Raw genomic sequence first — 11,643 nt, forward strand, 5'->3', positions numbered from 1 at the left:
GAGGATGAGCCCTCCTTTAATAGGTTATGGATGTCAAAAGTAAGTCACCTTTACAGCAGTCAAGAAGAATATTAAATAAATATCCTGGAGTCTCCCTTGAAAGTTATCATGAGTTGTCTGTGTATGGTTCTAAAATTGTTGTGTGTTCTCTGGAGATTATTCTGTTACTAATAATAGTCATAGAAGATTCTGGAAGAGGAGAGAAAAATCCAATGTAGCTAGAAGGAGGAGGGTGTAGCTACTACTGTGTAACCTCTTTATTCTGCTTTACTTGAGGAGCAAAGTGGCCCGATCCTCACAACTGAGACATATTAGAAAGAAAAAATGTAAATAAATCAACGGTCTCCCTGGTATTTAGATCTCTAAGATTAACCCAGGGATTTTTAGTGCCTCAGTTCTCAAGAGGTTAAAAGTGACCAGAAAGAGGCTTATTTCTCCTTTGACTCATATTATGCCATATGAGTTTTTAAGGTTAATCCATGTTTACAGCAACTACGTATCTGTTGTGGAGTAGGGTTCCACCCTTCACTGTGCCATGGGTTAGATCTTCAGAAAAATAGTTTGACCATCCTGGACGTGTTTTATTTGTAGTGATTTTGGGAGCTCAAGTCCCACTTTATCAATTAGTAGCAATTAAATCTAGGTGATTGGTATCTGTGGAGCCAGCCCAAAAGTAAAACTTTAAAAGAGACTGGGCTCATAGGCACACAGAGAAAGACAGATTGCTTTCAGGCCATATTTACCTAGGAATGGGAGCAAGTGATCATCATAAGGTCTGTATTCTGTAACTGACACATGCAAAATATGCCTGCTGCCACATTCTGCCTCTATCACTAGTCACTATGTTGATATCACACAGAAAACATACAGATCAAAGGCACAGGTGTTTGCACTTGGCCACTTGTGACTCTATTTATGACACCCTTTTTACCACTGACCGATAATGATATCAGATACAGTAATAGTCCCACAAACTCCATGCCAGCAGAAACGAACTCCATCAAATTCTGAAATATGTAGGAAATTAAACAATGATTGATAATTGCCAAAAATGCACACCAGTAGAATATTGTTTTAAAGTGAAATGCTGGTGGGAGAGTAAATTTGAGGAATAAACAAAAATGGTTCACTAGCTGTAAATAATACTTTAGTAGATAACATGGCATATGTATTGTAGAACTTCAAATACCAAAAAAGAAATAAAGTTGACATTTATTTGTGATGTTTTTTGTAGGGTAAATGTGAGGTTACTGTACAAATCCCAAATAAAGCAGAGATGTGGCTGGCATACCCAGAGGCAGCGTATGTCTGCAGCATGGAAGAAATGTGTCCAACTGATGAAGAAGATGATTTTGATGAGAGCAGTGTACCCTGCTTCCCACTTAGCATAATTCTAAACCGCATCAGAAAACTATTTGAACGTAAAAACAGAAAGAACGAAAATAATGCAGATAGTGATGTGCAGCCAAGCCGGGAAGGTTGGTGGCTGTTCGGCGGGGTTAATCGCGTGTTCCCTGAGTAACTTTTTCTGCATCGACTGACTGTAAATAGTTTGTAACATACAATCCCTGCCCCATCCCAAACCAAATATTTTCCCCATTATTCGCTGCATACAAACAAAAAAACAAAAATAAATTATGTTAGGCCCTTCTTGACTAACTTGAGATGTCATCTTTTTAAAATCAAAAGAAAGAACGCATGGTTGGGTCTATTTGGAAGAATTACTTAGGCCTATATGAACGTGGAGACCCATGGGGTTTCTACATATCTGTGAGAATTTCAGTTAGAGTTTGGTTCCATGATTTTATTAATTGTCAGTTTGACACATCAGACTATTTTTATTAAGCTTGTGTTGAACACCAAGAACACTCACTATTATTAGGTGTTTATGTTGTACCATAGTATAACAACAAATCATGCTTTTCACTTTCATAATCTTTAGTTACTGTGATCAGCAAGATGGATATATTTGTAAACCCGCATTTCCTTTTTCTATTTACCACTTAAATTGTCCTATGATATATTTAAATAACATATATATGAATTATACATGTATTAAAATTTTATTTTCTTTTGACAAAAGGACCTTCCCCACAACTTGCTTCATTATAAGTGTGTTTACTGCTTGTTGCAGCTTTTCCCTACTGCTGACAAAAGCAGCCTCTGGACCCTGGATATAAGAGACAAAACATTTCTGGATGGCAGGGGGAGTAGGGACAGGATTGTGGAATTTTGAGCCGCAGGCTGATAAAAATGTAAAGAAAATTGCATTCTTGTGATCTCTTCATCTCCCTGTACCAATAAGTAGGTGGGAGGGGAAAAAGGAAGATGCATATGACCACAATACTCATGTTATCAGTTGTATTACACCAATGCCCAGGCATGTTCAAGGCTTGTGGTGCCACCACAAACGGGTTTTGGACTTTGAAAGTTCTTCAATAATGAGTATATTACCATTTGTCTATGTAGGAAATTGTTCTATTAGTTCTGTGGCTTGCACAAATAACAAGTCCACAAGTGTCCTTACTGGGAACCAACACCCCATTGCAGCGCTTGACTCTCACAGGGTAGCAGACCTACTAAAGGGAGGTGATGTGGGCTAGTAATCACCATACGCTAGCATATAATATTAACACTTAATAAATGATTGTCCAGTCAGTACCTTTTCTTTAGAAAAAAGAGAGGTACATTTATTACACACACACACAATAAATATTATGCAATAATTTACAAATGTATCCATTGGCAGATGGAAAATACCATATATGACATTGTATAATCACCTTTGACGCCCTAAAGGGGTTAAACCAATATATCAAGTAAGTCTAGTAGCTTTGTCATGGTTCAAGAGCAACAAACCACTTAAAATCATCATTGTTTAGCTAGATGCAATGATCAAAAATAATACTCCAGCATGAATGCACTTACTAAAGATAATAAAACATTTATACGGTGAGCAGTAATCATTGACAACATTATGGGATTCAATAAAGCATTTAACATTCTTATGGTGAACCAATAAAGCATTTGAAATCATTATGGTGAACCAATAAATAACTTGTCATGGGTAAAACCTATGTTTGTGTAGTTCTTATACATTTTATATCATCAAACTGCAAATATAAAAGTAGCCCCTAGAGGGCATCACATTGACATAATACTACATGGCAACCATACACTTGGTCCCTACAGGATGCTACAACACATGTACTGCTTCTAACCATCTTTAGGTCTTTCAGACAATAATAATTGTAACCATACACAGCCCCTAGAGAGTGCAACACTCCCAGGTGTAGAACATAAGCTCCAGCCTTGAGAGTGCTTGAAAATGTTTTGGGGTCCTCCCAATTTAGGGAGGAGACATCACAAAGCTGTCCAGGGGAAAGTGGCATCTTTCCTGTTATCGTTGGTGGTGACCACGTTGTCCTCAAGCCACCACAGGGGAAAAATATCCAAACTTAATATGAAAACAGCAGGCCCTGCAGTGCATTATGGGGCACTCCTCTGGGAGCAGTAACCACCGAAGTATCAACTCTCCTACTGAGCCGGAAGACTTGTGCTGCTTTTACTTTTGTTTTTTTCTGTGGCTCTTCTTTGCTTTGCAGGCATTCTTGTTTGAGGGGTGCCATGTCCCACCTGGGCATCCTCTGCAGGCCGGTGTTGGAGGGCTTCCTTAGGAGCCCACCCCGGCTGCCCCCACTGGCTCACCACAGAGGCAGCATCTCATTTACTGCCCGCAGGGACAGGCAGCAGTGTTCTCTGTATGCCCGCTCCCATGGGTAGGCACCCTCGGATTTTGGGGCACAGATATGGGGCCCTGGGCCCTTTCCTGACATTGCAGGTGAGCACTTGGATGCTCCCTTCCATTGGGGATCTGAGGATGGGGTCCTGGCCCCCTAAACAAAGTCACACCCAGGGGATGGTGTCCCCAGGTGAGCAAAGGAAACTGAGGAGAAGCCTCACAAGGACTGTTTCCCAACAATATAATTTCTTTGGATATGTCTTCCTGGGGTCATCCTCTGGGCCTTGACCCAACCTGGTGGAATTTACCAGACCTGCAGCAGAGCCCCATGCACTCAGTGGCAGAAAAGGTCACCAAACTTTAAATCTTGGGCTCATTTTACTCCTGGTGGTGAGCTCTAGCCACCAGTGGCAACCCTTCTCACCTCCATAGAGGTGCAGTCCTCAAAACAGCTGGTATTCCTGGTTTCCTGTGCCAGCCCTCCTCTTGATCTTTGTTTCAGGGTGCAGAAAAGTCCAGGGTTTTCCCCAAGCTGGTCCTCAGAGGTTTTCAAGGTGCCAGCCCCACTGGCCCTTGGGTAGATTCGCTGGTCCTGAGGTTAACTCTGCAGAGACCTTGGCCCTGAGTGGGAGTCAGGTGGTTCCTTCTTCCAGTTCCCACTGTGGCCTGAGGATCCAGCAGCAAAGTAAAGGGGAGAGGAAGGTTCCAGAAGTCAGGCACATCTGGCCAATCCTAGGGTGCCACATCACCTCTCCACCGGTCCCAACCCTCCGGCACAGCATGCTGGGACAGTCCAAAATACCATCATCCAAGAGCCACTGGTCACATCAGCTCCTGGGGTGTCAGCTCCTCCCCTTGCTGACATCACTGCCAGGGACTTGCACACTAAAATTTAAAAGCAACCCCCCCCAAACCCCTCCAGTGGGTTGGCTCCAGTTGTCTGGGCACTCTGTTTTGTTCAGTGGGCTTGGACAGGCCCATCGTTGGTACAGTGTGATTGATGCAGATCATTCCGCCCCACTCCCTTCCTTCTCAGGAGCTCAGAGAAGTACTGCTAAGTGCTACGTTTGTTTGGGACAACATGTATTCCTGCTGCTGGAGAGAAATTGAATTAACTGGGCACAGTAGGGTGGCAAAGGCCTAGGCTCTGATCCAGAGCTGGGCCAGGGAAATATGAAAACTCTGGATGACCTATAAGGAGCACCGATTTCATTTTGGGGGTTATATACTTGATTTTCCCACACAGGTTAAACTCCAATCCAAAATGTCAATGGTCTCTGTAGACCAAAGGGGAGTGAAACTGCACTCTGAAGCAGTTTTCTCCCTATGTGAATAATGGGGTGTCACTATAGACTAAACTGTAAATCACACTGACTTTCCCTATTAGTGTATAAGGCCTACTCCAAGTGCATACCTACGCCTGCAGTGTCCCCATTGTACCAGGCTACCTGTGCGCAGTTTCCAGGCTGTGCATGACATGCTGCCACGTGCAGCCCGCACACATGTTCACGGATAACCAGCCAAGTGTCCCTTAACCTTGCTGTGTTGCTGCAGCTTAATCTTAAAAGGTGGACGCTAGCTGTAAACACGTGCAGTCCATTTGCCATGTGATTACCCTGGGTGAGACACGGGTAGTGAGACTCACCCACAGTAAAAAGTTAAAAAACAGGTGATCAGAAAAACAAATATTCAAGATGTACTGAATGGGCAGAACCTAAATGCAACAGTCTACAAATGGAACATTTCATCATGGACTAATGAATTTGGGGAATCTGTTTCCCTTGATCAAGATAATAACACTATTCTGAAGTAGAATACTGCTGAGAATATGTTTAAAATATAGCTATTAAAACACAACTCATTTCCACTTGATCTTTAGGTCTCACCTGTGACAGTTCATGCACTCTCGCCTGCAAGAGATATTGTGTAAAACAAGGGGCTTGGAGCCCGCTCATTGCTTACCATTCGCTGGCTTCATTGTCACTCTTATTTGCTACTTCATAATTGGCCAGCAAGTGCCAGCTTCACGTCCCCTTCTTTCATCTAAAGCATGGACCAAGCACTGATTGCTTCATTTTGAGAAGTGTCCTTCCACTACTATGATTAAAGTAAATTCTTTCATCGTTCCCTCTGATCCTTCTTGCTTCTTCTCCTTCTAATTCTCCATCCTCCCTTGTTTGCCTTGCATCTTCCCTCCCACCCATATCCCATTGCCCATGTTGATATTCCCTCCCATTGTTTGTGTTGCTTCTTCCCTCCCACCTTCTCCCTCCCATTGTCTGTCTTGCCTCTCTCCTCCCACCCATCACCCTCCCATAGTCTGTGTTGCCATTTCCCTCCCAACCCCTAATTATCCATGTTGCCCCCTGCCACAACAAAAAAACGATTATGATGCAGCCAGAGGTGGCCCTGTCTTACAGTTTTTTTTTATTTCCCATTCCCTCCCACCCTATCATTGTCTGTGTTGCCCACACACTATATGAAAAACAAATGTTGGCCACATCACAGCGCTATTGTTATAGCTTGCTGCTGTGTTTATTGTAAAAGTCAAGCACACATCATCCTCCTTCATTACCCATCAGCTAATATTCTGTTTTTTGTTTTTCTTTAGAAGTTAAAAATAGTACCAACATCCCATTTTTGTTAATGTTAGTTGAGACACAGTGGCACATGCAAACCAAGATTTGTGTCACAGCTGTGCTGTTTGTCGCTAAACGACAACGTGCACCTTTCGTGTATACCTGAAGTGGAAAATAAAGGCAGAATTGACTTGATTAGTGGTAAAGGAGACAGTCTAGGTACTGCTGACAACAATGTGCCATAATTGTTTTTAACCTGTGGTGTGAAAAAGAGTGAGAGACAGCTTTGCCAGGGTGAATGCACCATACAAGCACAGCATCAGAGCGTAGCTGGCACCTGACCATGCATCATGAGTGTGAATTTTAGCCAGCCTAATTTTTCAGGCTGTGTTGCAAACAATGCTGTGACTTGTAATTTCACTTTCTCTTTCTAATTGTTGGACTACAAATCCCAGTACGATTTGCACTGATAGCTGAAAGAAAGACACAATATGTTGAAATATCCCTCATTGGTATGCGTGCCCTGTTGGTATCATGTCAGAGATACAAGTGAGAAAGTGCCTCAAGAGGTAGATGTCAGTGCTTTTTTTCAAATACCTTTTAGCTGTGCTGCAAAGCAGCCATGCTGATCTCTGACGTGGCTAAAAGACAATGGCAAAGCCAATAGCTTTCACATCAGAAAGACCAATTTGCTTTGCAAATGCCCATTGATATTACGTATACAGTAGTTTGAGGAAAGTGCCACATACCTGCAATATACCTCTGCATCTGAAATATGACGTAAAATATTAAATTGTGCTTCAAAAGTTCCCAGTTGCTGATGTTTTATGGATCAAATCTGTTTATTGGCTTTTCAATTATAAAAACATTGCATACACAACGCAACAGGATAATACAATTACATTGATAGAGAGCTTACTCCTTGCGCAGCGATAGAAACCTTAATACAAAATTCAACTTTGTTTCCCTGCGGCTGGCATACAAAACGAAGATCAAACGGACCCAGGCCCCTTTACAGTGCAATCCTGGCCCTGTATTTACATCTCTAATACAGGTTCGCCCCCAATCACTCAATTCAAGTTCAGAACCCTCAAATAGGTCGGACATATCAATTCTGCAAACTCCCCAGACAGTATTTGTAAGAATGGTTGCCAAAGTTCCTTAAAGTCCCCACCCTGCTGCTGTGAAGTCAAAGTAAGCTTTTCCATAGCGAGGATAAACCAGAGCTTATGTAGCCATGAAATTACTGTCAGGATCTGGTCAGTCCCCCACACAGTTAACAACAGCTGTAGTGCCGCATTTAAGGCTAAGGCCATCTGCCTTCCCTTCAATGATCTCAGGGGGAAAGTGAGAGGGTTGGGAAGGCCAAGCAAAATGTATGCAGGAAATCTAGGAATCTGAGTATCAAACGCCGTGTCGATAATGTCTATTACATTCTCCCAGTACCGATGAAGTTTAGGGCAGTGCCATAGTAGATGGACAAGCGACCCCCCCGCACCCCCTCCAACAGAGGCTAGACTTAGCGGGATCCCAAGCGTGAATCCTTGCATGGGTTTAGTACCAAAAGGAGGCCACTTTATAGGCTGCCTCTGTACCTGCTGCATTGTAAGCTGTGTGGTGTGCCCTATAGAAAATGCTCTCCCACTCCTCGTCTGTGAGCTCTCTCTCCAGTTCCCTCTCCCATCTCAATTGGCCCTTCGTCTTAGACGGACGAGCCTCCCCCCGCAGGAAAGCGTAAAGCTCCGAGATCATCCCCTTATCGCCCTTTTTCATTAGAATCCATTTTTCAAACGGTGTTAAAGGCCTATCTATTAGTGCCCTATTGGCTGGTAGCAAGGCCCAGTGTCGTATTTGATAATACATCATCCTGTCAGCCTCAGTTAGGCGGTATGTCTCCCTCAGTTGGTCAAAGGGGATCACCCCCTGCTCGTCGAATAGGTATCCTACTCTTTTACAGCCCCCCTCGTGCCATCGACGTAATGACTCCGACTGAAGACCCGGACCAAAATCAGGGTTTGCACCCAAGGGAGTCATTGGGGACGGGAAGGTCGTCAAGCCCGCCCTGCAAGCCACCCGATCCCACACCCCCATCGACACCTTCGTGACCGGGGATACATACAACCCCCTCGCTCTATGACGGCGCCTAAGCCAGGGCTCCTTCCATATGTGAGAACCAACCACTGCCTGGTCCATGAAGCACCAATGCTTCTCGGAAGACAGGCGGTTCCATTCCAGGAGGAAACGCAATTGTGCTGCTTGAAAGTATCGCAGAAGGCAGGGGACCACCAGCCCGCCCTCTTGCTTAGGACGGTATAGCACCCGTTGCGGTTGCCGCTGCGCTTTCCCTTCCCATATAAATCTTAGAACCGCTGTTTGAAGGGTTGCTAACATTCGCTGTGGGGGCTCAACTGGAAGTGCCTGAAACACATACAGTATACGTGGTAGGATGGTCATCTTCACTGCGGCCACCCTTCCCAACCAGGACAGTTTAAGTCTCCCCCATGTCTCTAAGTCACGCTGCACCTCCCGGATTAGTTTCGGATAGTTCAGCGTCGCCGTACTAGCGACTGTGGAGCCCAGCTCGAACCCCAAGTACGGAAGCCCCGAGGAAGACCATATAAAATGAAATCAGGCCCTCAGATCCATTTCATGCTCAGCACTGATAAACTTGCCCATAGCCTGCGATTTTAGCATGTTTATCCGTAATCCCGTAATCCCGAGACCCGTCCAAATTCCTCTAGACCCGAGACCCATTAGAACCGGGAGTGAGGTCGCAGGCTCCGCCAAAGTAAGAATGACGTCATCCGCATATAACAATATGATATGCTCATCTCCCCCAAACCTCACCCCCATAATCTGAGGGTTATCCCGGAGCTTCTGCGCCATAGGCTCCATATAAAGCGCAAACAAGAGGGGCGAAAGCGGACACCCCTGCCGGGTCCCTCTTTCAACTGAGAATGGTAAAGAAAGCGTCCTGTTAACTCGGACCGCTGCCTGAAGCGCCTGATAGATGCAGCGAATCCATGCCATAAAGCCCGGGCCCAGCCCGAAGCACTCTAGTACCTTAAACAGGTATGGCCAACGAACGCTTTCGAACGCCTTTTCAGCATCGATAGAGAGGAAGAGCGCCTCCCTACGTGAGCGTTCAGTTTTATCCAATAGATGAAGCAGTCGCTTGGTATTATCACTACACTGCCTATATGGTATAAAGCCCGCTTGGTCGGGATCCACAAGCCCCGGCATATAATAGTTGAGACGATGTGCCAAAATGCCAGTGAACAATTTGGCATCAATGTACAAGAGGGAGATCGACCTGTAGGAGGCGCATTCCTCTGGGTTCTTCCCCGGCTTCGGCATAACAGCGATAGTAGCGTCTAACATGCTAGGCGTGAGAGCCCCCGTATATCGAAAGGAGTTAAAGAGTCACACTAAAACGGGTACAAGTTCCATACAGAAGGACTTATAAAAAAGCGCTGAGAAACCATCGGGCCAGGTGACTTCCCGGTCTGCAACCGCGCAATTGCTGATATGACCTCCTCTGCCCTTATAGGTTGATCTAACGACGTCGCCTCCCTCTCAGTCAAGGGAGTAATTACTATACCCTCTAAGAAGGACCAGAACTGTCCGGGGAACCACTTAGAGCGCATGCGATAAGTATCTTTCGAGACAAGGTGTGTCTCTTGCAGAAGGTATATATGACTCCCCGATCTCTCCAGTGCAGACAGGATGGCTAGCCTCTTGGTAGGTTTATTGAGCCCCCGAACATTCAAGCTAGTACATTTAATAATCATATCCTATATTGAGGGAAGCATGCAAGAAGGAAGGGAGCACGCAAGAAGACCACCCCCTGTATCAAAATCTAGACCACCTATAACACTAGGGCCTGAGAATATCTCTACAAAAAGCCAGTATTGCAGGGAAACCCAACAGCATTCAACTAATACGCACAACAGGTGCATAGAACACAGAAGTCCTCGAACATCCATCTTCACAAGGTATAGTCTCCACGGGGCACCATATCCAACCATGTTTAGTAACCAGGTCCATCGCCCCCCCTCCCCCGCCCCAACCCTCTTCGACGGCCGACAAGCCATTAACAGCAAGGCCAAAAGCCAACCGGGGCACCCCCGATCTCCCTCTCTAAGCTGAGGTTCCGGCGGCCACGCTGTTCAAAACAGATTCCCTCTCCGACCTCAGGTCCGAGGCCGTTGGGCGTTGCAGCTTCCTTCTTTTCTCCTGCCGCCGCCAGCGCGGAGGACCCCCCACAGGCAGGGTCGCCTTCTCGCTCCCTCTTGGCCTATTGCCTCCAGACCCAGGATACGGCTTGCTTCCAAAACGGATTTCACCTGCCGGAGCTGCTCCTCCCAGCGAAAGACCAGGCGGAACGGGTGGCCCCAAGAATAGGACACATTGTGCGCTCGCAAGTGATCCGGGATTGGTCTAAATTCTCTCCGCCTCTGCAGGGTCTGCACAGCGAGGTCGTGAAATAGCTGGAGTTCATGCCCTCGAAAAAGTACCTGCTGAAGGTTGCGAGCCCGCTGTAGGATCTTTTCTTTAAGAACAAAATTATGGAGACAGGCTAGGATATCCGGAGGGCGATCTCCACGGCCACCAGCGCGGCCAGCCCGATGAACTCTATCCAGGACTACCTCCTGTGTCTCATCCGGGCCCAGAAGAGAGCGAAACAGGCCCACCACATAGTCCCCAATGGCATCCTTTTCAGCACCCACCGGAGCCCCTCTAATGTGAATATTTTGTCTCCTCAAGCAGTTTTCCAACTCCTCGACCGCTATCTGGAGGAGATCCTGCTGCTCTTAGAGGCGAACTACCTCCTGTTGCAGGCCTGCCACTTCTTCACCACGGGGGATCTCACCATCTTCCAGCTGCGAGACTCACTCTCCCAAGGAGGTAACCTCTCCTCTCAGCTCCTTCACCTCCTGAGATATGTCCCTACGTAGCTCTTGGATGTCTCTCCGAAGCGAATCAAACAGGGAGGTCAAAAAGCCCTTCGTAACGGGTGAACCCTCATCTGGGTCCGTCTCCACCCGACCCTCCAGGGGTTTCGCCACAGATGAGTCCTCAGCCATAGCCCCTGGTGTCAGGCGGGCCCCTGTCTGAATTTCTCTCACTTAGCGCTCTCTTTTGGATTTAGACGTCGCCATAACCTCGTCTCGGTACGCCGGATCAGCCCCTCAGGTCTCTCCAGAATCTCCTTCTGAGAACGATTATCAGATACCGCCGTGTCTGAGATCGCGCCTGGGCCCAACACCCGGCAGCCAAGGCCTGCGGAGCGCCACTTGTACAGCCTCTACCTCCGTATGT

Source organism: Pleurodeles waltl, chromosome 4_2 (assembly GCF_031143425.1).
Source record: "Pleurodeles waltl isolate 20211129_DDA chromosome 4_2, aPleWal1.hap1.20221129, whole genome shotgun sequence".
Taxonomy (NCBI): domain Eukaryota; kingdom Metazoa; phylum Chordata; class Amphibia; order Caudata; family Salamandridae; genus Pleurodeles; species Pleurodeles waltl.